Below are 26,348 nucleotides of genomic sequence, written 5' to 3' on the forward strand. Positions count from 1 at the left end.
ATTGTGGGGCTCAAACCCACGGACCGTGAGATCATGACCTGAGCCAAAACCAAGAGCCAGATGTGTAACTGACTGAGCCATCCAAGGTATGGAACATTTTTCTAATATTATATAATATTATATATAATTTTTCTTGCAACAGGGCTACTTCAGTTGGTTGTTCACAAAGGTATCTGGATAAGGGGCACACGGGGTGCCTGGATGAAATCCAGCCGCCCTCCTCCCCTTGGGAAATACTCCAGCAGGGGTCTGCATCCCTCTGGAGGAAGGGCTGTCTTTCTTCACTTAAAGGCCCCATCTATGCTACGGCAGCCCTGCCCTACAAAACGCTTTTTCTTCTGCTACAGGACCATGAAGGCTAGTGCGCAAGAGTGCAGGGCAACCAAGGCCATTTTGGCTACACATGCGTTGTCGCGGAAGCCACCAATTCAGAAGGCACAAGGGAAAAGGTACACGAGGCCACCATTTCTGAACATGAAGGTGAGACCTTGCGTTATGGTTCTTCCCTTCTTTACCCCCAACAAAGGACTCAGTTTTGTGTTCCCTATTACTTTTCCAAAGGAATCCTCTCAGATGTCCTTCCTCTCCATGCTTTCAAGCCCCAAAAGGTGACACTTAAGCACCTTCTCTGTTTGAGCCTGTTACTCCAGGGTGGAAATCTCCATTGGTTTGGGGATGGAGTCAAGAGCTGGAGTGAGGACTGGGAAGGCAGGGCAAGAGAGGCATAATCAGCAGCCAAAGATCTGCATTTAAAAGCAAGAGGGGGCCACCTGGGTGGCTCAGTTGGTTAAGCTCTGACTTTGGCTCAGGTCATGATCTCACGGTCTGTGAGTTCGAGCCCCGTGTCAGGCTCTGTGCTGACAGCTCGGAGCCCGATGCCTGCTTGGGATTCCGCGTCTCCCTCTCTCTGTTCATTCCCTGCTTGCACACGTTCTCTCTCTCTCAAAAATAAATAAAGATTAAAAGCAAGAGGGAAGCAGACTTAGTGGGCTCTCCCCACACCAGTCTACAGTCACCGCAACCATTCATTCCCTCTTTGATCCGTTTTTTGTCTTTAGCCCGAATTGCATGCCTGGCAAAGGCATTGCACCCAAATGCTGGGGACAGTGAGATGATCGACCTAGTTCCTCCCTCTCAGGAGCTCACAGTTGACAATAGCACAAGGCTAAACCCAGGCGAACACAAGGCAGGAAGGGAAGGAGTGCTCTACTAGACTGGTGGGAGGTGGCAGTCAAGACAGACTTCTTGGAAGAGGTGACATTTTGGTTGAGCTGCACGGGAGGTTACTGAATGATGAAGGAAGGAACAGGCATTCCCGGGGAAAGCCAGAGGGCAGAAGCATCAGTGTGTGCTGACAAGCTGTGGCGGGCCATTCCACAGAGTGAGGAGACGTGATGCAGACAGGCAGGGGGGCAAGAGCGAGAGCCAGGGCACAAGTGGCGTGTGTGGGGCATACAAAGACATGTGTCTGAAATCTTTGGTTCTGCATTTCCTAACAGCGAGAGCCCCCATGCTCACACCTCACAAATGGTCACAGGAATCCGAGAAACGTGTATACTTTGATCTCTGATCATTTCATAAGCTTCCAAGACAGTTTTATCATCCCTACTTCCAGATAAGGAATCCAACATCAGTCAATCTATTAAGTGAAATATGCAGGACTCCCCAGACAGGCCTGCCTTCAAGAAGGGTATCCTTTTCATTGCATCGCGCGGCCTCATGAGAATACTTCCGAATTAATTACCGCATTTGGATTCCACACTCCACAGAAACACGCCGATATCATCGGACCTTTTCTCTTCTTTGTTCTCAGGGACTATGAATTATTTTCCTGTCCCACCCTCCATCCCCGGAGGTTCCAAATGCTTGCAGACTTGTTGTGTCTGGCTAGAACAATGTCGACCTGCTTGGTATTTTAATACATTTTGAATAAGGTACCATTATTTAAATAATTAGGAAATTTTCCTTTAAAATGTCTGATTTCCAGCTTCTCTGAACCACAGAAGACTAGTGTCCCCACAAGGCAGACATGCCCTGAACAGTGCCCTCTGTGTAAGGGTTATGCCCTCCCTAGGTAGCGAGCACCCACACACCTTTGCATCCAACATTGGAATCAAATAGCAGTTATTTACTACTACACATTTACTGCTATTTTTCTTACTGTAAAATTAAGAAAAAGATGAGCTTGTGCATCTCCTAAAAAAGAGAGTTGAGTATAAAAAAAGAAAGATAGGAGCGCACTTTTTGTGGGGGTTGGAGGGGTTGGATGCGAAGAATATCCAAACAGAGAATGTGCGCCCAGAAAAATTACAACTTAAGGCACCATAATAAAACGAGCCATGACGGGTGCACAGAAAAGATGGGCGCTGAAAAACTTAATGGATTGAAGAAACGGTGGCGTGTGTTTTCCAACAAGAAGAAAATAAGCGATCTCCTGTGAAATGTAATTCTCTATTAAAGAAAAAAATCGCCTGGGCATCAAAACCTTTTTACAGACAAATGCTTTTTGTAAGAGTTTCTTTTGAATGCAGCAGAAATTATGTGTCCAGAGCATAAACAAGCGAATGTTAGTGTAACCAGAAACATTGTAGCTCAGCATGTTCAAAATAGGGTTGAGAACTTTCAGGGTAAGTTCAGTCACTGGTGGTACTTTCTACTGTAGCAAATGAGAGCGTGGATGTAAGTAAGAGCAGACCTTTAGCTGTATTTATTTGTGATGCGGGGAGAATTTTGGAGGGGTCCGAAAACTTTTAGACAAGGAGTCCCTGAAAGGCAAAACATCGGGAAATGGCTTCTGTGGTACTGAGAAAGGTCTCAGACCAATGGAGGTAGAACACACTATTCCCAGCTATGAGTGTTACCGCAAGACGAGGCTCCCGCAGAGGGGAGGGCTGATGTTGGATCTTCAAGCAACAGATTGGAGGTGGCACTATTTTGTAAGGGCACTATACATAAGTCCATTAATTTCAGCACTCATTAGGAATTGCTTTGGGCTACAAAACTGAAATGGGACAAGCAATTAGTACCACAGATTAGCTAGTCTTCTGTATCTTTGAGCAAAATCAGGTCAGTGTTGGGTTGATAAATTTGCTGGCTTACTTGTGCTGTGAAACTGAAAGAGATTTCTTTTAACTGTTCATGTCATCAGAGGGAATAGTCCTAGCTCCACTCAGCAGCAAAGACTGGCCCAAAGTTGCAAGCTTCTTACTGATATTACAACCCATTTACACCTTTTGAATATTTCTCTACAGGGCTATTTGCAAGTATTTGTACAAAGGTCTAGTTTGTTTCTCTCAGTCCCCACCACATAAGAGTCTTTGGGAAATTCATTTGTTTAGGAATAATGTGGTCCACTTGCCCATGTTGAAATCAGTTTCCAGAAATGAAAATAATAGCTTGAAATTCATTTTCCACAACTGGGCCATTGAATACTGGCTTACAAACTTTATGAAAAGAAACCACCATTATTCAGCTTACCTTCCTTGGTTAATTTTTGATAGTACAAATGAAGGGCTGTCATTTAAAATTCTCGAGCAATAGTACAAAACGGTACTGAAGACTGAATATGGTAATGTTGAAAACTGGGATTGCACACACATCTTGGAGATCACCTTACTGGTAACCATCATTTACAAAGATGTGATCCATGTTGGGAGAGCCTATGTTTAGAAGAAGCTTTATTCCAAAATAAATCTGAAAACAACTACCTACCACTCCCAGTTTAAGCATTTAAGGCTACATTCTATATATCATGGTGAAAAGGTATAGGGTCTGATTGACATTTTGGTTCAGAAGAAGTAGGTGTCACGCTTCTGATTTCAAATCAAAGCAGTAATGAATTATGAAAAAAAAAATAGCAATAAATGTTTTTCTTTTTCAGTTAGTTAAAGCATCTTAATATAAGTAGAATATGGGCATCACATATATATTTACACTCAGTTACAGGCCTACACTATAACTTAGCAAAAACAGAGTTTGGTTCTATTTCGGGGACTTGGTTGTTCTTATATTCAGCTTACTTAGTTCAGGTATGCTACCTCTCTGGTCCTTCAGACATTTCCTACCCATTTATCTTATAGTTATTTGCTGACAAACTTCTGCATCTTTTACAAGGAAGTAAGCTATCTGAGGGTTAGGATTTTATTCCATTCATCTTATGTCCACAGCCCTAGAACAGAAGTGAGTCAGTCCTTAGAGGATGGTCAGTAAGTTTTGGTGAAATTGGATGTAACTGCCTCTTTGCTGGTAATCTACAAAAATACTGGGATAGTTTCCCACCAAACAAACATGTTTGTTTTGACTTACAGAAACATGAGTAATGCTTGTCAACAGCTCTTCTAGTCCTTGGGTGATTGATATATTTCTCCCTGACCCCAGGAGCCCAGCTAGCCAGGCCCCCTCCCGGAGAAGGGCAAGGGAAGGGCCTTCTCCCTGGCTGCAGGGCCTCCAGTGAGGAGGGGGTGACCCAGTGCAGGCAGAGTTCACCAGCCACCCCCGATGAAGACCTACCACTTACAAATAGGGTGAATTCCTTTCTGATGGGGAGCTATCAAGCAGCATCCTTCAGACAGGAGAATGCTGCTTGTATGATTCTATTCTTTACCGCTCCTCTCCAGAAAATATAAGGTGGTTTATTAGTTAATGTCATTCTCAGAAACCCTCTGTGACAAGTTTCTTAATCATTTTTCTGCTTCTAATGAGAACATGCCTTCTCAAGACCTAGAATGGTGTATGATTACTTCACTGTGAAATCTTAAATTAGTGGGATGTTACTTAGAAGATAATTTTACTAAACTGACACTTGTTATTTCTAACCTTTTACAAGCAGAGTATAAAGAGAACTTTGAACTGTTATTATGTCTTCTGACGAAACTCCTTGATACATCAAGGAACATATGCTTTGAAAATCTGTTTGTATCCGGAGCATACAGCTACGATGGCATAGAAAAATTACTGAACTGTAAAAAAAAGAAAAGAAAACTTCCTTTGCACATGTATCCACGCACACACATAACCACACACACACACCCTATCTTGGTTACTTGGATGCTTTGCTGGTGGTTTACAGGGTAATTGCTTCTTGTTATTCATTCAGGAAACATGTTTATCATTTAAATAACCTCCTTGCTTGAGTAGGAAGAGATATTTCGACATTTAGAATGTAATAATGTTTTCAAGTAGGCTACCTCCCTTTAAAATATACATCATCCTAGTGCCCTCATTACAAGCAGGATATTAACATTGGTACAGTTAAATTGTAGACCCTTTCTGAAGTTCAGTGTCTATTTCTGTCCCAGCGTCCTACACAGGATCCAGCATTGCATTTAGGCATCACGTCTCCTTGGTCTCCTCTGATCTGTGACAGCTCTTGAGTCTTCCCTTGTCTTTCATGACCTTGATGTTTCTCAAGAGTCCCAATCAAGTACTTGTAGTATGTCCCTCAATTTGCGTTTGAGTCACTTTAAGGTTTTGGATTTGGTGACCTCCTTTTCTATATTGCGGTTTGACCTGCTTATGGCCTGGATTTTTTTTTATAACTATCAGAAAAGGAATCTACAAATGCAATTGTAATATTTATTATGTCACAGGTAATTTTTCTGTTCTCTCTCATTCAGCTAGTATTTATTGAGTATACCATGTGCGAGGCATTATACCTAAATGATCAGTATGCAACAGTGAACAAAACTAAAAATTACTTCTGGAGTAGATTTATGAGGAAAGACAAAATAATAAGAAAAAATAAATATGCAGTACTTATTTATGAATGTTAATTTTATAAGGCAATAAAACATAAAATACATAGTGTTTACTGACGATCGTTAAAGAGAGTCATTTTTATAAGGCAGGGATGCGGTATATGAAATGTCAGGGGGTGAGCCTTGAGATTTTAGATAGGGTAGTCTGATAAAGTTCGCAAAGAAAGTGATTTTGGAGAAAAGATGCAAAGAAAGTGGATGAGCTCACCGTGCAGCCGTCTGAAGGCAGCGCTCCGGTCTCAGGGTGAATAATGGGGAAGGGGGCTCGCTTGCCTTTTCGAGGTCAGGGAGGAGGCCAGTATGGTCAGAGAAGAAAAAGTAAGGTCCAAGAAGTCAGAGAGAACAGATCACGTGGGGTCATGTCAGTCTTAGGAAGGACCCTGGACAGGCCAATACCAACAGAGAAGTGACACAGTCTGACCCTTCTCAAAATGGAGCATCTGTGGTAGGGAGGTTACAGCTCTGAGGCTAAGTCTGAAACACAAGCACCAGCTGGAAGGCTGTTGTGAAAATCCAGGTGAGACAGGACAATGGTTGTGGGTCTGAGGTAGTAGTAGCAAGGATGGGAGAAGTACTTGAATTTTGGATAGACTTTGAAGGACAGCCAATAGGATTGGCTGATCAAAAGGATGTAGGGTATGAGAGAAGGTGAGACTTTATTTTTTTAAAAAAAATTTTAATGTTTATTTATTTGAGAGAAAGAGAGAGACAGAGTGTGAGCTGGGGAAGGGGCAGAGAAAGGCAGACACAGAAACCAAAGCAGGCTCCAGGCTCTGAGCTGTGAGCACAGAGCCTGACTTGGGGCTCAAACTCATCAACTGTGGGATCATGACCTGAGCTGAAGTCAGGTGCTTAACTGACTGAGCCACCCAGGTGCCCCAGAGAGAAGATGAGACTTTAAAGACAACACCAAGGTCAGAGGAAGGGGAGAATGGGGAACCAATTCAACACATTTCATTATGGATTTAACAATTCTTGTTTTGCAAGTAGAGCACATGCAACTCTAGGTAGTCAAGGCTGACCAAATGGTCAAAGGGTGTTTAATCTGGAGGTGTGTGGAGTTATTAATCTGTTATATCACTGAAAAGTTTAAAGTTAGAAGCTCAAAACCCAGATCTCATTGAACTTAGACAACTCACTGGGCAAAATTAATGCGTTTACTATCTCATTTGAATAGAATGATTCCCAGAGAAATGTGGAGCTGGAGGGAGGAGCACCCCCCCTAACCTGCACTGGAAAGGAAGAAATCACGCGAGCCCAGGACCAGTGCTGACTTGGAGGAGGGGGCACTCAGCTGTTGGCCATCGCCTGAGATCAGGTCCGGAGAATGACCCTGCAGGCCCTTTCCTGTCTGAGCTTCAGGCTGAGGCTCTGGAGAACGGAACCCTCTCCCATGTCCTTGTGCCCCAATCCTGCTTATTCTTCAGCCTCAGAATTCAGTGCTGCAAGACGCAGTTCCCTAACACTTCCTCCGGTGAGTCAGAATGAGTATTTTAGATCTTGTTCCATTAATTCTGTGTTCCTGAGAATGTCCCAACCTCTTGATTTCTCATTTCCTTGCACAAAATTGGGGACCTCAGGCTTCCTTCGTCCCTAATTTCACGATTCTGTGGCTGGACTTTGAGGGGAGTCACCCCATTCACTCTCCCCCTACCACTCTGAACAAACCGCTCTTACTGTACTGACCACATTGTTTTGCAGTTACGTACTTTCTTTTCTCATGCGACTTCCCCATCAACTGTCCTGAGGGCAAGGACCGAGTTTAATTTAACATTTTCAACCCTAGCCATTGAAGTGGAGGCTGCACACAGTAGGTACTTAATAATCATCTGTTGAATCAGTAAACATTTTGGAAGCATGTGCATTCCAGCCCTAGTGAAAAAGGGTCTCCAACCCAAGACTGCGTGCAGCATGTTGGTCGTTTCCCCCATTCGCTACCGTGGATGAGGGGTCGTGGTCTTCGGCTCTGGCTGCACATCTGAATAGCTTGGGGAGCTTTAAAGGGTGACTTTTTTATGGTCCCTCGCCAGACCAGTTAAATCAGAATCTCTGGGAACAGGACCTTGGCATCAGAATTTTTAAAAGATCCTCTGGTGACTCCAGTTGCAGACAGGGTTGAGGACCACTGTTCTAGACGCTTCTCATACTGAGATATTAGTATCTCCTCCTTTTCTTTATACCTGTGTGGCCCCTACAGATAAACCAGACACGGATCTGTGTCTGGGGGCCTGGGACACAGCTGAAGGTTCTATCTTTTTCAAATGGTGCAGACAAAACGTTCTTCCCTGTTCTGGTTTGCATCTGTTGATGTTTTCCACAGAGCCTGGCCCTTATTTTTGGATCCAAGCTGCAGCCTGGTTTTTCATTTTTGGCTTCTAGTGTATTGCTAATGAGCATCTGGCCTGAGTTAACAAATACGATAACAACGTAGCCTTTTCTTTTTTACTTTGATTACTTCTTCTTGCAAGAACCAGTCATGCCACTCCAGCTCTGGGGAAGGGGGAGGTTGAGGGGGCTGCTTTCACACCTGCACTTCAATAAAAGAACTTGAAATAGAAACGAAACTAGGTAAGGAAGGGGCAAAGACCATGTGGAATAAAAGTGGGCTTTCAGACAGGTTCCACATCGTAAATGGGGAGTAGGATTCCCATCTACAGGCAACTCTGGAAGATCTGAAGAGTTCCACATATTTTATAGACGAGGAGGTGAAGTGTCTTTCCACGGTTGGTCAGTGGTGGGGCCTCCAAGGCCATGGTCTCTCCCAGCCCTGGGCTGCTTTCTGGTAATGATGCCTCCCCTACAACCCCACTACTCTGCTCCAGATTAGTGGTATGCATAGTGGCTGCTGGAAATGCTTGTAACAACACCCTTCTTTCATGAAACTTCCTATGTTTTCCCTCTGCCAAATGCCTCCTCCGCTGAACCTTCCTTCTGATGAGCTTTAAACCAGTTTCTGCCCCCAGACTGCCTCATCTGTGGTGTAAGAATGGCATACACTTGCCCCCAATCTTCTGAGCCACCTCCATGCTCGCAGATTCTCTCAACTCAACCTCAGGGCACGTTTAGCTTCACTTCCCATAAGACCTCATGCACAGAACCATCCTGGGCTTTAAGCTCTCAAACCCTTAAGAACCCCAGAGCCAAGGCTAGGGGCTGAGCAATAATGACATGTGCCTGTCATTGAAGGAATTCTGGGGCACGGGATACCAGTGGGCAGGGCAGTGGCAAAGGGGAGTCAGTCTTGGATTACGCAAGGTTGGGGTGGGGGTGTCTGGCCTCCCAGAAAACCTGTGGGGAGTTGGACCCTGGACCTCGTCTAATGCCTGCGCACAGGCTTGATGTTTTGAGGGTTAAATGGCTGGGACTGACGTAAGCTTCTTCATGATCCTTATTGAGAACGTACAGATATTTGATATTTTCCTTCTTTCTTTGATTTAAAGTCTTATGTACTTCATTGTGCAGGGATACCGCCAGCTCCATTTTGTTTTAAGATTTGTTTCAGGGCAAATCTGCCTGCAACCATTTTGTTTTGTTTTCCCATGAATCTGCTCAGTAAGTTTAAAGACAAGGAAGTAGTGATGGAAGTGTTGGATGGCGGGGGAGGGGGGGCGGGTATGGAGATTAGAAGAGACAGTTTTGCATTATAAAGCAGAATTGTGGGGTTGACACTACTCAACTGGGGCTCTTGTGAATGACATTTCATTGCTCTCAGTCTTCCACCCGAAAACAATAATCCCTCCCCTCCATTTAGGGGTTAGAATTAGTAATACATGGTAATTTAAATCCATGGCTTAAGCCCCTTTAATTTCCTTATGGAGCTAGGACTCCTGCACCTTGAGTCTATTATGAAAAGTTAAAATGAAGCCAAAAAGATTCTCAGATGATTTTTTTCTCCGTTTTAATTTTGTGCCCACACTATTGAAATGAATATTAAAACTTTTATAACCAGAAGCATTTTTTAAAAATCATTATTGGGGCGCCTGGGTGGCTCAAAGCGTCCGACTTCAGCCAGGTCACAATCTCGCGGTCTGTGAGTTCGAGCCCCGCGTCAGGCTCTGGGCTGATGGCTCGGAGCCTGGAGCCTGTTTCCGATTCTGTGTCTCCCTCTCTCTCTGCCCCTCCCCCGTTCATGCTCTGTCTCTCTCTGTCCCAAAAAATAAATAAAAACATTGAAAAAAAAATTTAAAAAAAAAATCATTATTACTTCCCTGGGAAATCCATTCACAAACAAGGGTTTCACCAGATTATAGCTCTTCCTACTTCCTGAACATGAAAAAGAGGCTGTGTTCATATTTTGTTAGTATTTTGTATTAAGTTTCTCGGTTAAAATTCCTCATATTTTCATGTACTGATAATTACATGCTGAAAATTATTTCTTACAGTGAAGTTTCCAGGGTGCTTATAACCACCAATCATCATTCAGATGCTTTATTCATTTTGGTTCTTTGGAAGAACTCCTATAAGAAATGTACAGAATAGTGAATGTAGGTGAAATAACACAGTATTAGAATAAAATCAGATAACTACTATGGGACACCAGGGTTAAATGGCAATTGCTGGGTTTTGTTTTTCAACAAATTAAAGTATTCCCAATATCTTCTTTAAAAATGGGATCTGCTTAAGATTCAAAGTCCTTTTTTAAAATTTTTTTTTTTTTCTGTGAATTCACAGGGCCTGGAACATAGTATACATTCAAATATATATGTGTGTGTGTATGTATATATATATATATATATATATATGTGTGTGTGTGTGTGTATATGTGTGTGTGTATATATACATATATATGCTAATATATGTATATTTATATATTTTTTTAAATTTTTTATTTTTATTTATTTATTAATTTATATTTATTTTTGAGAGAGACAGAGACAGTGTGAGTTGGGGAGGAGCAGACAGAGAGGGAGAGAAAGAATCTCCAGCAGGCTCTACACTGTCCGCGTGGAGCCCCACATGGGGCTCGAACTCACAAAACCATGAGATCATGACCTGAGCGGAAACCAAGAATTGGACGCCTAACCAACTGAGCCACCAAGATGCTCCCATTCAAATATATTTTTAATTTATTTTTTATCTTTTGCCTTTCCACAGAAGTTACTATAAATGAGAACTGTCTAGAAAACACTATTGTTAAGAAGTCTGAAAGTTGTAACCTCCTTTATGCTTTCTTTTATCTCTGAAAAATTTATGTCTAATCTTTTTATATTTGTGCAGGGATATAGTTTTTTTGAAGGTTCAGTGAGTTCTCGTCTCTCCAAACAGTAAAAGTTTTGAATAACTCTGGTGTGTCTATACATAAAAACTATGGGGTATGTTCATAGGACTATCAGGATATGCTAGGAGATAAATGTTAATTCCATGGCAAGGCAAAGAAACTTTTAGTGAAAAGAAAAGGGTAATACATTGTAATAAGGAATGAAAAATATTTTGTGATAGTCTTCAAATTTTTCCTGTTGGACTCTGAGCTTAATGGTTTTATAGTATTAAATGAGTTTATAGTATTAAGTATTACTAATGAAAGTAGGAATACAAAATGATTCACACATTTTTCGACTAAGAAGTTTTTGAAATACAGAGAAATTAAAACTGAGGAAATATGTAAGGAATAATGTAGTAAAAACCTAAAGATTAAAAAGTCCCCAACCTTGTTACACTCTAACTCAGTTCTCATTTCCCTGTAGATTTATGATTTTAGATATAAAAATTAGCTTATTTTATCTATCTCTGATTGCTACCAACTGTTAATGATTTCAGCTTTGTTCTTTTTTTTTTTTTTTTCAATCTGTAACATCCTTTTCCTAATGGGAAACTCATAGCTGTATTGAGATTGAGTGGATGGGGTATTTTTGCATCTTGCCTAGAACTATACATGAGTGTTTTTTAACGCATTACTTCTAACTAAGTGACACAGGCCTTCCCTTTTCAGAAATTATGTATGGAAATTTATCATGTTAAAGAAGAAAAGGAAGCAATAATAAATCAAAAGCATGTTGATATATTTGTAATCTTTAGGAGATCCCATTCAATCCAAACTCTAATAGAGTCATTCTCCTTTGAAATGGTATATTATGCTATACTGAAAAAGTAATGAGGATATGAGAGAAGCCCAGAATAGCTCCTGGAAGCCTGATTTGGACACTGATGTTCCCAGCCAGGCTTTGGCATTGAGGTGATGGCACTATAACCACATAGTCCCAATTTTACAGGAATGGAAGGAAACTCCCTAAGGTACTGTGTGAAAATATATCTATAGGGGTGCCTGCGTGGTTTAGTTGGTTAAGCGTCCGACTCTGGCTCAGGTCATGATCTCACGGTTCACGATTTCAAGACCCACGTCAGGCTCTGTGCTGACAGCTCAGAGCCTGGAGCCTGCTTCCGATTCTGTCTCCCTCTCTCTCTGCCCCTCCCCTGCTCACTCTCTCTCTCTCTCTCTCTCTTGAAAATAAACATTTAAAAATATATATATATAAATTTAGGTAACCACAGACATCAAAGAATACAAAAGTGATATTTCTGTGTCAATAATATTTTGGATTATTCTCAAAAACAGAAGACAGGCCTTCTTGAGACATTTTCAAAACTACTAACATCTTAGCATAATCTTATCTCCCCAGAGACTATATAAAACCTGGTACATAGGAGGGACTTAGTGTTTTATGAATGAATGAATTCAAGAACAGCAGGTAAGAAATGATCAGCATAGAAGTAATGTTCAATACATTTTTTATTGCCTGCTGATCTTCTTTTCATTAATTCATTGCTTGGAAACAAATTAGTCTATATGACTCCATCTATGGCCCTTATGAGTTAGTAATCTGTGTATCCACCAACTAGTACATTAGCACATACAATGAAAGAACATTCCATGCAAACTAGTGCAGCCACTCTGGAAAACAGTATGGAGGATCCTCAAAAAATTAAAAATAGAAGTACCCTATGACCCAGCAATTGCCCTACTAGGTATTTATCCAAGGGATATAGGTGTGCTGTTTTGAAGGGGCACATGCACCCCAATGTTTATAGCGGTGCTATCAACAATAGTCAAAGTATGGAAAGAGCCCAAATGTCCATTGACAGATAAATGGATAAAGAAGACATGGTATATATATACAATGGAGTATTACTTGGCAATCAAAAAGAATGAAATCTAGAACAAATATTGTTAAAATGTCGATACTACCCAAAGCAATCTACACATTCAATGCAATCCCTATCAAGTAACACCAGCATTCTTCACAGAGCTAGAACAAATAATCCTAAAATTTGTGTGGAACCAGAAAAGACCCCAAATAGCCAAACCAATATTAAAAAAGAAAACCAAAGCAGGAGGCATCACAATCCCAGACTTCAAGCTATACTACAAAGCTGCAATCATCAAGACAGTATGGTACTGGCACAAGAACAGACACTCAGATCAATGGAACAGAATAGAGAACCCAGAAATGGACCCACAAACGTATGGCCAACTAATCTTTAACAAAGCAGGAAAGAATATCCAATGGAATAAAGACAGTCTCTTCAGCAAGTGGTGTTGGGAAAACTAGACAGTGACATGCAGAAGTATGAACCTGGACCACTTTCTTACACCACACACAAAAATAAACTCAAGATGGATGAAAGACCTAAATGTAAGACAGGAAGTCATCAAAATCCTCGAGGAGAAAGCAGGCAAAAACCTCTTTGATCTTCGCCACAGCAACTTCTTACTCAACACGTCTCTGGAGGCAAGGGAAACAAAAGCAAAAATGAACTACTGGGACCTCATCAAAATAAAACCTCCTGCACAGTGAAGGAAACAAGCATCAAAACTAAAAGGTAACCGACAGAATGGGAGAAGATATTTGCAAATGACGTATCAGATAAAGGGTTAGTATCCAAAATCTATAAAGAACTTATCAAACTCAATCCCCAAAAAACAAACAATCCAGTGAAGAAATGGGCAAAAGACATGAATCGATACTTCTCCAAGGAAGACATCCAGATGGCCAACCGACACATGAAAAAATGCTCAACATCACTCATCATTAGGGAAATACAAATCAAAGTCACAATGAGATACCACCTTACACCTGTCAGAATGGCTAACATTAACAACTCAGGCAACAACAGATGTTGGTGAGGATACGGAGAAAGAGGATCTCTTTTGCATTGTTGGTGGGAAAGCAAGCTGCTACAGCCACTCCAGAAAACAGTATGGAGGTTCCTCAAAAAACTAAAAATAGAACTACCCTACGACCCAGCAATTGCACTACTAGGCATTTATCCACAGGATACAGGTGTGCTGTTTCGAAGGGACACATGCACCCCCGTGTTTATAGCAGCACTATCAACAATAGCCAAAGTATGGAAAGAGCCCAAATGTCCATCAATGGTTGAATGGATAAAGAAAATGTGGTAAATACACACACACACACACACACACACACACACACACACACACACACACACACACAATGGAGTATTACTTGACAATCAAAAAGAATGAAATCTTGCCATTTGCAACTATGTGGATGGAACTGGAGGGTATTATGATAAGTGATGTTAATCAGAGAAAGACAAAAATCATAAGATTTCACTGATATAAGGACTTTAAGAGACAAAACAGATGAACATAAGGGAAGGGAAGCAAAAATAATATAAAACAGGGAGGGGGACAAAACATAAGAGACTCTTAAATATGGAGAACAAGCAGAGGGTTACTGGAGGGTTTGTGGGAGGGGGGATGGGCTAAATGGTAAGGGGCATTAAGGAACGTACTCCTGAAATCATTGTTGCACTATATGCTAACTAATTTGGATGTAAATTTTAAAAAATAAAAAATAAAATTAAAAAAATAAAAAACAAAAATAAAATAAATGAAGTAGAAAAAAAAAGAATGAAATCTTATCATTCACAACTACATAGATGGAACCGGAGGGTATTATGCGAAGCGAAATTAGTCAGAGAAAGACAAATACATGACTTCACTCATATGAGGAATTTAAGACACAAAACAGATGAACATAAGGGAAGGGAAGCAAAAATGATACAAAACACGGAGGGGGACAAAACATAAAAAACTGTTAAATACAGAGAATAAACAGAGGGTTTTTGGAGGGGTTGTAGGAGGAGGGGTGGTCTAAATAAGTAAGGGGCATTATGGAATCTACTCCTGAAATCATTGCTAACTAACTTGGATGTAAATTAAACTATATGAAAGAAAGAAAAGAAAAGAAAAGAAAAGAAAAGAAAAGAAAAGAAAAGAAAAGAAAAGAAAAGAAAAGAAAAGAAAAGAAAAGAAAAGAAAAGGAAAGGAAAGGAAAGAAAGAACATTCCAGAAGGGGTCCTGGAGGTTGCCATGGATCTGGGACTCATCGTAGAATAACACCTGTATTTGCCCTCTTAAAGCACTGATAGCCTCTTGTTACTCCTTCTGCTACACTAGCACCAGGGGCCCTGGTTTCAGGAAACAAGGGAGAGTCTTCCCAGAAGAAACTCCTGAGGTAGCAAAAATATCCACCTGGTGACTCTCCATCTTTGAGCATTTTGTGATTAGTCAAGAACCTTAGGGGCTACTCCCTATGAGGGACTACAGCTGCCTATTAACTAGGAAAGAATACATAATCATGGTGAAGAAAGTGCTACCAGAAGATCTGGTACATACAGCGCCTCATGGGTCCTGAAGGTCAACAGAGAGCTCTGCCCACTCTCCACAAAGAGAGGGAGTCTGTCCATCTTATTCATCATTGTCCCTCCTCCCCCCCAGAGCAGAGCTCACTTTTGCAGGTTAACTCTCTCTCAAGTCCTGAAATTATTTCTCTTAGTTTGCAACCATTCTAAAATGTGTCCATGGATAAAGAGGTTGACTTTGAAGACTTTGATCATCTCTAAAACGAAGGATGACACCCACTCCAGGATCACTGTGAGAACTCTGTGAGACGATGATAAAGCAAGCCAACGCTTTTTCGAGAACTCGCATTGTGCCAGCCATTGTGCTACACACTTTATAGACGTCACGTCACCTGAAACTCAGGACCACTCTGGGCTCTTGAGTGTATTTGTTGGGAGTACCTCAGCCAGGATGTAAGCCCAGGCACTCTGGCTCCACAGCCCATGCTCTAAATGATTTCAACAGCATGTATCAAGTGTTTAGTACAGTACTACACATACAAAGGATGCTCACTAAATGTTACTTCCCTTCTTATCTTCCAAAGAGGTACTATTTAAAGCACCAAAAGTTCCATAAGAAGATAAATGACTTTTCCAGAGACCACAGCGAAAGGCAAAGTCAACATTGGAATGTATCAACTCTAACAGTATACCCACCTTAACAAAGCTTAGGAAAACTTATTATTTATTTTGGATTATTCTGAAGCGACCCATGGAGAGTGGTGGATAGACTAAAACATTCCAAAACGCCACAGAATTTTTGAATTTTAATTGGAGGCCAAAGCTAAATGAAAAACAAACACCACACTTGGCATTTGCTTCTTTCAACTGGACACCAAAATTGCCTCCTCTAGGGCTGTGCCTCTTGCACACTGCCTCGGAAGTGAAATTTCTCAGGTGCTCAAAGCTTCCATCTTAATTTTTTTTTAAAAAAAGTTTATTCATTTGGGGCACCTGGGTGGCTCAGTCAGTTAAGTGTCCAACTTCGGCTCAGGTCATGATCTCACAGTTTGTGAGTTTGAGCCCCGCGTCAGGCTCTGTGCTGACAGCTCAGAGCATGGAGCCTGCATCACATTCTGTGTCTCCCCATCTCTCGGCTCCTCTCCTGCTCATGCTCTGTCTCTCAATAATAAATAAATGTTTAAAAAAGATTTTTTTAATAAAAAAAAATAAAAAGTTTATTCATTTTTGAGAGACAGAGAGACTGAACATGAGTGGGGGAGGGGCAGAGAGAGAGGGTGATACAGAGTCTGAAGCAGGCTCCAGGCTCCGAGCTGTCAGCACAGAGCCTGACGCGGGGCTTGAACCCACGAACTGTAAGATCATGACCTAAGCTGAAGTTGGCCACTTAACTGACTGAGCCACCCAGGTGCCCTTCAAAGCTTCCCTCTTAAACCCAGCCACGTGATGAACGAGTAACTCAGCCGGTGCGCCAGGGTTGCCCCCTCAACTGTTCAGAAGCAGAGTTTGGAGCTCCTTGTCCAGGTCAGTGATTCTCAACTCTGGCCCAATTAATAGAACCACTTGGAAGCTCATGCCCTGCTACACCCCAGAGAGTCTGATTTACTTGGTCTGAGGAAGAGCCCAGGCACAGGTATTTTTCAAAATCTCCCATGTGACTGTGATGGCAGCTGGAGTAAAAAACATCCAGGCAGCAGTTGGGACATCACTGGAATGGACTCACTCCTTCTACAAGATCCCAGTATGACATTAAGTGCAGGGCCCAGAGAGTGAAGAACAATTCAGCAAAGAAGGTTGAAAGTGGCCTTCACCCCAAACTCAAGGCTGTAATGTCTTGCAGAGTTTTTAGCCCTGACCAAATAAAGGGTTACAGACTATTCTTTCAAGGTTCTCTCTTTGGTGCTTTGCCCTTCATTTTATTAGTACTATTAACCTTGTGCAAAAATCCCAGTGGCAGTAAATGACTGTAGCGAAAATAGCTTAGTAGGAAGAAAAAACGGGTGAAATAAAAAAGAGCATCAGCAGTCTCATTTTCTGGGACAAGATGACAAGGACCACCAATCCTGACAGAGGAGGGTGCAAGTGTGACACATCAGTCTGATGCGGTCAAGGTGGAATTTCTCCCACTGGTGCCGTGTAGAATGATTAATTCAATATGGAGATCTAAAAGCTTAACAGAAGCCTAGGCAGAGACGGGCTACTAGATCATTATCCCATTCCTGCATATTTTATTAAGTGTAGATAACTCTTGATTTTCCTTTAATAGGTTTTCATGTCTATGGAACCCATATTCAAACAGAAATTAAAAATTCATTCCAAAGACAAACGTAAGAACATTTTCAATTTTTTTGCATCACCATTCCCCACAGAGGTCATTGAGAATCCATGGTCTTCTTCATATGGCTCAGTGGGACCATTGGAGACTGACACAGAAGCCACTGATCGATCTAAGATGTCAAGGCTTCTTAAAATTATGCTGGTATAGAAACTATATACATTTAGCACAACTTGGATATTGCAAACTCCCAAGTATAAACCTCAATTAAAAAAATGTATGCATGACAGGCAGTGACTCTTACATGGAAAGGTAGAAAATGTTGATGGAGTGGAAACAGAAGACCACGAAAGTGCCAAGAGACATGGAACTGAACTGGGGCACAAGAGAACTTGGGTGGAGGTGTGCCTCAATCCTATTCCAAACATATATATAAAACATCTGGTGATTAGCCTCTGCGTAGCTGCTAGAATTTCTCATTCTTGCTCATCTTGTACAGTTACCTTCCCTCACACACTCTGTCCTTAAACTCTTCACTTTCTTCCAGTCTACTCTGTCTTCAATTCCTTCCTTGACCAGGAAGGTTAGGATGGCTGAATGATGTCATTGAGTATGTAAAAGCTTCTCTTACCCTGTTCTCAGCTCCATTGTCTCCCTGTTCTTTTATTGCAGCTGCCTGGCAAAAATCCCCACCCGGATCAATCTGACTGTCTGGCTCTCATCACCCATAACCAAGATGCTGAGCCGTGCTGGAGAAAATCACAGAAGACAGAGATGGACGCGTTGTAAATTCTCGGTCTACAGTAACTATGCACTGATGGGCTCTGTTTTTGGATCATTTTCCTCCACTGTTTGGATTTCAAAGATGCTCTACTTTTCTCAACCTCAGGCCCCACTTTTTCTTCTTCCAGCATCAGCAGACCACTCACACTTCCTGCTTCACCGAGAACATAAAAGCAGACAAACTAGTGTCCCCTCTATTTCTTGCTCCTAAGTCCAGCAACCTACCCATCACAGACACAATGGATGTCCTGCCCATTTCCCAGTGGTCTCCAGATGCCTGAGGACTCCCTCTGGGATGCAGACACCCCACCTCCTTCACCCTCAGATGGGTGTGTACTCATCGTTGGCTCCTCAGTTAAGGGATCGTGAACTAAGATGACACCCAACCTTTCCCCCTCTCTTCCTGTCACTGTGGAAGAGGCTTCCTTCTATCCGAGACCTGTTTCTCCATGGATCCTCTGGGTCCTATCCCCTTGCTCCTTCTTAGGGAGCTCACTCCACCAATTATCACCGCTCATTACTGTATCTTTTCTTTGCCTGAATTCTACTTTGTTCATTTAATATTAATTTTACACCACCACCTCACCTCCTTTTTGTTCATGTTTGTCTGATTTTTATTTGCCCATTCCTATATTTTCCGTTTATTTTTGCCCTTTAATGTAAAGAACATATCTAGAAACCAGCATTTTTTTTTTTTTTTACCGAATCTCTAAAACTTTGCAATTTGTTATGCTGACACCTATTTTAGGCCATTTTTCTGAGATTTTATTTTATGCTTTTATTTTTTTTTCAACGTTTATTTATTTTTGGGACAGAGAGAGACAGAGCATGAATGGGGGAGGGGCAGAGAGAGAGGGAGACACAGAATCGGAAACAGGCTCCAGGCTCTGAGCCATCAGCCCAGAGCCTGACGCGGGGCTCGAACTCATGGACTGTGAGATCGTGACCTGGCTGAAGTCGGACGCTTAACCGACTGCGCCACCCAGGCGCCCCTATTTTATGCTTTTAAAAACATTTCCTTTTGTGTTTTCTTTACCAATCTTTTGCTAATTTGATCAAGCCTCATTTACTCACAACTGCCATATGTGTTCTGTGTAGGCTGTCTGTCTAGGTACACAGTATGAACTGGGCTCACAGTTAGTGAGCAAGTAACTGATGGTTACCTTTAATCTTCTGTAAAAGCCAGGATATTGAGTCCGGTGCAGCGAGTCCAGTGCAGTCTCTCTTTTTGCCTCTATTTCCAGTCCTAATTTGCTGTCTGTGACCACTGCGACCAGAGTGAGCTCCCTAAAATGCATCTGGCCAAGTGACTCCCCATCACAAAACAGATCAATTCCAAGCTTTGTGGCATGGCCTCCAATGTTCTTCATCATCTTTCCAAAGTCCTCTCTTATCATTTTCTCTCCCTATATAATTCTTCCTCCAGGCCGTGCTAACTTAGACTTCCTCCACGCTTTTCTTCCTGAGTTTATCACTTCATTTAGAAAATACTTATCGAGGCCCCATCATTCCCCCAGAACCATGCCAGATGGTGGGGTCAAGATGGCAAATGATAATAATGGTCTCTGTTTCCTGGGGCTCCCAGTCCAGTGGGGAAGACAGAAAAACACTCGAACAATTACAGCACAGGACCCAAAAGGCCACACACACCATGGTAAGAGGGGTTGCAATGGGGACTAATAGGAAGCCTCTAGCTGGACCTGGAAGGTCAGGAAAGCAACACTCAAGCCTAGATCTGAGTGAGGGTCAAGTGAGAAATTAAAAAAAAAAAAAGAAAAGAAAAGAAAGAAAAAGAAATGGCTGTAGATTTCTTTCCTATCACCCTAACAGATTACCCTGCATCCCTCAAAATCCCACTGCCTCGCCCAGCACCTTCCCCGACTCCCCAGAAGAGGTGGTCACTTCCTCATCTGTGCCATTTCTATGTCTTACCTCTCTATCCTCTGCCTCTCTACTCCTAGCACTGTTACTAGCACTAGTCACTGTTAGACTGCTTTTTACCTTGTTTACTCTTTGGCCTCGCCCTTTCCTACCCTACTGTCCTCTCTTACTCGGCTGTCTCTTCCTCCAGGAAGCCTTCCATGACTTGCCCACCTCTCCCTTAGGCAGTCCTCATATGTGTTCCCACAGCACGTCAGAATTCTCTCAGAGCACTGGTCACACTGTGATTCACTCATTCATTCCATGAATGAGACATACTGAACGCCTTCTCTGATCTAGGCATGTGATCTGAACGGATAATCCAGCAAGAAATAAGTCAGACTGAAGAAGCTCACCAGCAAACATAAATACAGGGTGTCCTCTGGGGGCACAAAGACCAGAGATGTAATCCATCCCAGGAATCTGGTCGCTGCCCCCCCACCCCCTCCCCTGCACTCACTCACTGTGTGAGGCCAGGCAGTGGTGCTCTGGTGCATCTTCCCCCCCTTTCCTCCAGCACAGCGTCTGGCACAACTTCACGCAATCCACGAACGTGAGAATGAATGAGGGGTGCCAGCCTCCGTGCTTTATGAGGACGATCAAATCTGTCGTCGCGGTTCCTGGCCCCCTCAGAGCTCACAAACTAAGATGCACCAGCAAGGCCGGGGACAAGCCCCTCCCAGGAAGGTGCTGAAAGGGAGGGTGACTGCTCTGCTCCTCTCCCTTGGCCCCGGGAATGATGTGACAGTAACAAAGGCACAGAGACCCGCTTCCAGAACTGTGTCTCAGGACCAGTCCTGTCTCCTCTCTGTAACCTCTCTGTAAGCCAGTGGTTACACGTATCTGCTTTGCCGTATCTGCAGAGCAGGCTGCACTTTCTGCCCAGCAAGGGCTGAAGGACGGAGCAGCATTGAGCAGCATGGGGATGCTTGGGAGGGAAGGGGAGTGAGCGACCAGAAAGAAAAACGACAAAGTCCCACAGAAAACTTGTTTCCAGTCACCGTAAGCAGAGCCCCGCCAGCACTTTCCATCCTTCGGCTTCCTCCTGCACAGCCTGAAGGGAGCCCCATGGCTAGGCCGTCAGCTCTAACTCAGCTACTGCTCTGTTCCCTCATCACGTTTTCTAAATTTTTTTTTTTTAGCATTTATTTATTTTTGAGACAGAGAGAGACACAGCATGAATGGGGGAGGGTCAGAGAGAGGGAGACGCAGAATCCGAAACAGGCTCCAGGCTCCGAGCTGTCAGCACAGAGCCCGACGCGGGGCTCGAACTCACGGACCGCGAGATCATGACCTGAGCTGAAGTCGGCCGCTTAACCGACTGAGCCACCCAGGCGCCCCCATCACGTTTTCTATAATTACATGTTGGGTAGCCTCTTCCCCCTTCCCATTTTAATTAGTCGTCAGATGTAAAATGACCACTGATGGTATTTTCTGCTTTGCTCTTCGGGAGGTTTTGCGTATTTCTGTCATCCAGGTGTTAGGATGACGCTCTTATTTGTAAATGAGCCTGGGGCTCTCTGATCCTTCCACACTTGGGGGAAAATGTAAAGGAGAGTATATTAAAAAGACAAAGGGACGTATTTCCCCTCTGGAGGAAAAGTATTGTCGATTAGGCAAACCGAGGGAGCAAGAAATGAACACCCACCAAGGTCACCAGACTCTGTGTGTACCTCACACCGTAGAAAAGCCTGGGAGACCGTCGTTTTTAACCTTGGCCGCCAAAGGCATAGAAAAACTCAGAAAAGCAAAAATAAGGGTGGGGGAGGGTTTTCCGGTTCCAAGGATTTGTCTGAACTCGGAGCAGAGGAACACAGTGCTTTTTACGCAAGGGTCCTTTAAATTTCCTCTGGGCATCTGCATTCTGTAGATTTAAGCCCTTCTGCAGCTTCAGGGCTGGTTCTTGGTGGACTGGATTCCTTCAGTAACTGGTTCAGGGACGGATACATATGCCAGCTGGAACCAGTATTTATAGGAGGCTTGGGGCTGCTACAGCCATCTTGTTGCTCTGAGGGCAGCCTGAGAATGAGACCTCCAGCGTGCAGAGTTCACGCCATTAAAGTGTCCACTGCCCACACGAGCCTAGAATTTTCTGTTTTGGCTTAAGCTGAGGTTTTCACTTTGCTTTGGCCGAGTTTTCTGTTCACTTATTCAAGAAGGCTTCTGACGGATTCACACTCAACAGACGTAAAAGGAGTTGGGAATTGTATTCCTAATTGCATCCAGCTGAGGCCTCTAAGGCATCGGTATGAAACGCCACGCATTTCCCCTCCTGTGTGGACCCACAGCCGGTCACCCCCTCAGGCATGTGTGCCGCCCTCCGAGGGCTCCCCTCAGCCCCACGCTCTCTTAATCTGAGCACCCCATTCCACAGAAGGTCAGCACCCCAACGGATGGGTCCCTCGAATTCTAGCCTCACAATTAGAGGAACTCAACTTTGCTGATTGAAATTCGGAAACTTTCTCAAACTTCCATTTGGGTTTTTATGGTTTCAGAAAATAGTCTAATAAGTGTCATCTTTATAAAATTCGTGTACAGGGCAAATGCCAGGTAAACAACACGAATAGACTTGCATGTACATAAGGTGTGCCTTCGTCAGGCTTCTTCTTAGAGGAACCACAGGCAGGACTAGCTGACGTCTTTAGGGCAATGTGCCCAGGAGGTTAAGTCGGGAGTTAGGAGCTTCCTTCAGGGCATCCAGGGGAACACAAAAGGTCTGCACTCACTTGTATTCTTACTTGGAAATCTCTTTCAGGGAGAGCGCACTGGGCCATGGGCCATGAGATGTGCATTCTGGCCCCCATGCTGTCCGTGGAGCTGTGATTGCCTGCCCTGAGTGATTCCCGGAGTCATTCCGACACCCCCATTCTCTAGTTCTACGGTAGACTGTGGGCATTTTCACCCAGCTGCCGCTCTGGAGTCATGCGGAACTTGATCACTGCCCACATCATGACTGTTAGAGCTAGAATGAGCCTCCCATGTCTGGTCCAGCCATTCACTTCTCGAGGAGGAACCTGAGGCCGGGAAGAGGCTGTGGGCACTTGGAGGCTGCGGGTGGAGAAGAAGTAAGGATCAGGTGGCTGGTGGCCGGGCCAGAGGCAGGAGGTGTGGGCTCTGCTGTCTCTACCACTGGACTTGGACAAGACATTTCCCCTCTTTCTGATGAGGGAGCCTAAGGCAAGTTACCCGTGCTGCCATTGCCTGTCCCCCCAGGTGGGATATGTGTGATATTCCCCGGGCACTCCTGGCTGCCCAAGAACAAAGGAAAGGGAAAAACAAATGGTTAACTGATGGAGATCACAGTCATACAGGACAGGAGTCTCCATCAGTTCACAAATATCTTAGTAAATTACAAGAAAAAGGCCATTTTATCAGTAGCCTAATCTTCAGAAACCTATAAACTCAGTTTCCTGGACCTCCGACATCACCCTCCCCTCTGGAGTGATGCGGGGATCAAAGACAAGAAGGAAATGGTAGGTCAGATTAAACTTCCTTATAACCTGCAGCTCATTGACAAATACTTGAGGCAAATACAGACTGAACCATTTCTCCAGGAACCCCCTACTGTCCTAATGTTAATGCCCGACTAGAGGGAAAACAACTTTAGCTTGACAAGAGCAAGGCCTCCAGTATCTTAGGAGTCTTCTTTGACATATCAAAGTCCCTCTGGAGCCCTTCCTCTTGGCTTTACCTCCCTCAACTCCATAGTATATAACCAGTCACTCCTCCCAATTCCAGTGCAGCTCTTCCTGCCTGTGGGTCCTCTCCCCGTGCTTTAATAAAATCCCCTTGTTGCAACAAAGATGTCTCAAGAATTCTTTCTTGGCCATCAACTCCAGACCCCCACCACTCCAAACCCCCATCATCCCTGCCTCTGTTTTTCTCATCTGTATAGGGGGTGGTGACTGCAAGGACTAATGACCCCTCTCATATATGTGAGACCCTGTGTATAATTATCAGTTCCAGCAAACGGCCTGCATCTGGGTCTCTGGAGGACCTTCCCTCCCCTGCTACCTGACGGTTGTACAAAGACTGGCTTCATTTGTCAATCATAGGTTAGGAAGTGAGGGCCACTCATCCTTGTAAAAGTGGGGGGTGAAGATGGGGTTGTTAGAGACTCCTTTGTCTTCTCTTCCCAAGCTCTTCCCTGGCCCCAGCTCTGAGGCAGCTGCTCTCTCCGGCTGGCTCTATCTTAGCTCCTAATACACTCTAGGAGGGAAGGCAAAGGCACACGGCCCGCAGTCACTGGCCATTCACAGTATAAGCAGGTTCTCAGCAAACCTTATGCATTTAATTGATGAAAGTAGGAAATGAGGAAGAAATACTCTAAAATAATCTCGTACAAGTACAAATGCCTGCTCAGTTTTAATGTGTAGGCACCACGGCAGTTATTCAAGGTAGACTTTCCAGCCCCAGATTCTCTTATCGTATGTTTGCTATCCATGCGGTGTTTCAATTTTGTGGGTATTTTGGTCTTAAGATAACTCACTGTGTCAGGAAGAAAAATTGGTAAACTCTCTAAGGGAAGAAACTGTACTTTTTAAATAGTTTCTCAAGTGTCTTAGAGGCACTTCATAAATATTTGTTGTTGTTGTTGTTGTGTTGTTATAATAATAGGCAAAGTGGCTCGTTTACACTGGCCTTGCTACAAGAATGAGACTCACGAAGGGTGTCACAAAAATAATGCCATCCATGTTAAATATTTAATGTCATCTTCTCCTAGTGTGAGAATATTTAGTTCAGTGAGAGCATCTCTCAGGCAGAGGCAGACAGGCCAGTACATTCTGCACATATGCAACACATTAAAAAGAAGCCCACAAGGTTTATGCTTACGACTCACCGCTTTTGCTCTGGAAGGTTGCCCTGATCAGGGAAGGGCATAAGGCAAGACAGGCCCAGGTGGCGGGTGCTGAATGGAAGGGAAGGCGAGCTCAATCTGGGCAGATTCTCCTCTGGGAGCCGGCCGGTCAGGTGGAGATGCCTCAGGCCAGCTCCAGGGGCTAGCAGGAGGGGGTCACAGATGCTGGCTCCTGGCTCACCAGTCCCAGGTCATACCCGTCTCAGTCTCCTTCCACCTGGTTGGGGCAATGGCTTCCAACCCTGTCACCGTCTCAGAATCATTAGTGAGGCCTTTTAAAAACATCTGCAGCCGGAGCGGGCCTCGGGGGCTTCTCACTCCAGAGGTCTGGCCGGAGACTGGCTACCTGCATTTTTTAAAGCACCACACGTAATTCTGATGTGCGGTCACAGTGGAGAAGAAACACCTCTTGAGAGAGTCAGTGTAGGCTCTCCAAGGTGTTAAATATTTTACTCTAGGAGAATGAAGTGTGAAGGGCTGCCTAAAGAACACAAAACATGCTGAAGGTAGAGGCAGTTTGCACCGCCCTGTAAGTTACAGCCTCAAGGCTTGTGTAAAACGGGGCCCTGGAGGCATGGGGTGTTCCTTTTCACTGCTTACACCCAGACCTAACCCTGTCTGGTAGCACTACAGAAAACGCCCTTCCTGACCAGAGAACAGCCCAGACCTCCTGCGGGATGATGGTATCATTAATTTTTTTTAAGTTTATCTACTATTTTGAGAGAGAGAGAGAGAGAGAGCGCATGACAGTGCGAGTAAGGGCAGAGAGGGAGAGAGAGAGAATCCCAGGCAGGCTCCGTGCAGAGGCCAATGCGAGGCTCTATGACTGCGATCATGACTTGAGCCGAAATCAAGAGTCAGATGGTTGGGGCGCCTGGGTGGCGCAGTCGGTTAAGCGTCCGACTTCAGCCAGGTCACGATCTCGCGGTCTGTGAGTTCGAGCCCCGCGTCGGGCTCTGGGCTGATGGCTTGGAGCCTGTTTCCGATTCTGTGTCTCCCTCTCTCTCTGCCCCTCCCCCGTTCATGCTCTGTCTCTCTCTGTCCCAAAAATAAATAAACGTTGAAAAAAAAAAAAAAAAAGAGTCAGATGGTTAACCGACTGAGCCACCCGGGCGCCCAGGATGATGGTATTCTATAGGTATAG

At 43.8% G+C, this 26,348-nt stretch overlaps 1 protein-coding gene and 1 long non-coding RNA gene across 7 annotated transcripts in view; one reads left to right on the top strand and one right to left on the bottom strand.

The window, feature by feature from the left end:
- KCNAB1 (potassium voltage-gated channel subfamily A regulatory beta subunit 1) overlaps positions 1-26,348 on the bottom strand; it is a 419,709-nt gene that overhangs the window by 86,926 nt on the left and 306,435 nt on the right. The window lies entirely within an intron of this gene.
- On the top strand, positions 26-19,006 carry LOC111562283. The gene is made up of 4 exons (XR_002745389.2): positions 26-86; positions 348-480; positions 6,934-7,230; positions 18,316-19,006. It is a non-coding gene; the product is annotated as an uncharacterized LOC111562283 (long non-coding RNA).

The sequence above is a fragment of the Felis catus genome, chromosome C2 (genome assembly GCF_018350175.1).
Source record: "Felis catus isolate Fca126 chromosome C2, F.catus_Fca126_mat1.0, whole genome shotgun sequence".
Classification (NCBI taxonomy): Eukaryota; Metazoa; Chordata; class Mammalia; order Carnivora; family Felidae; genus Felis; species Felis catus.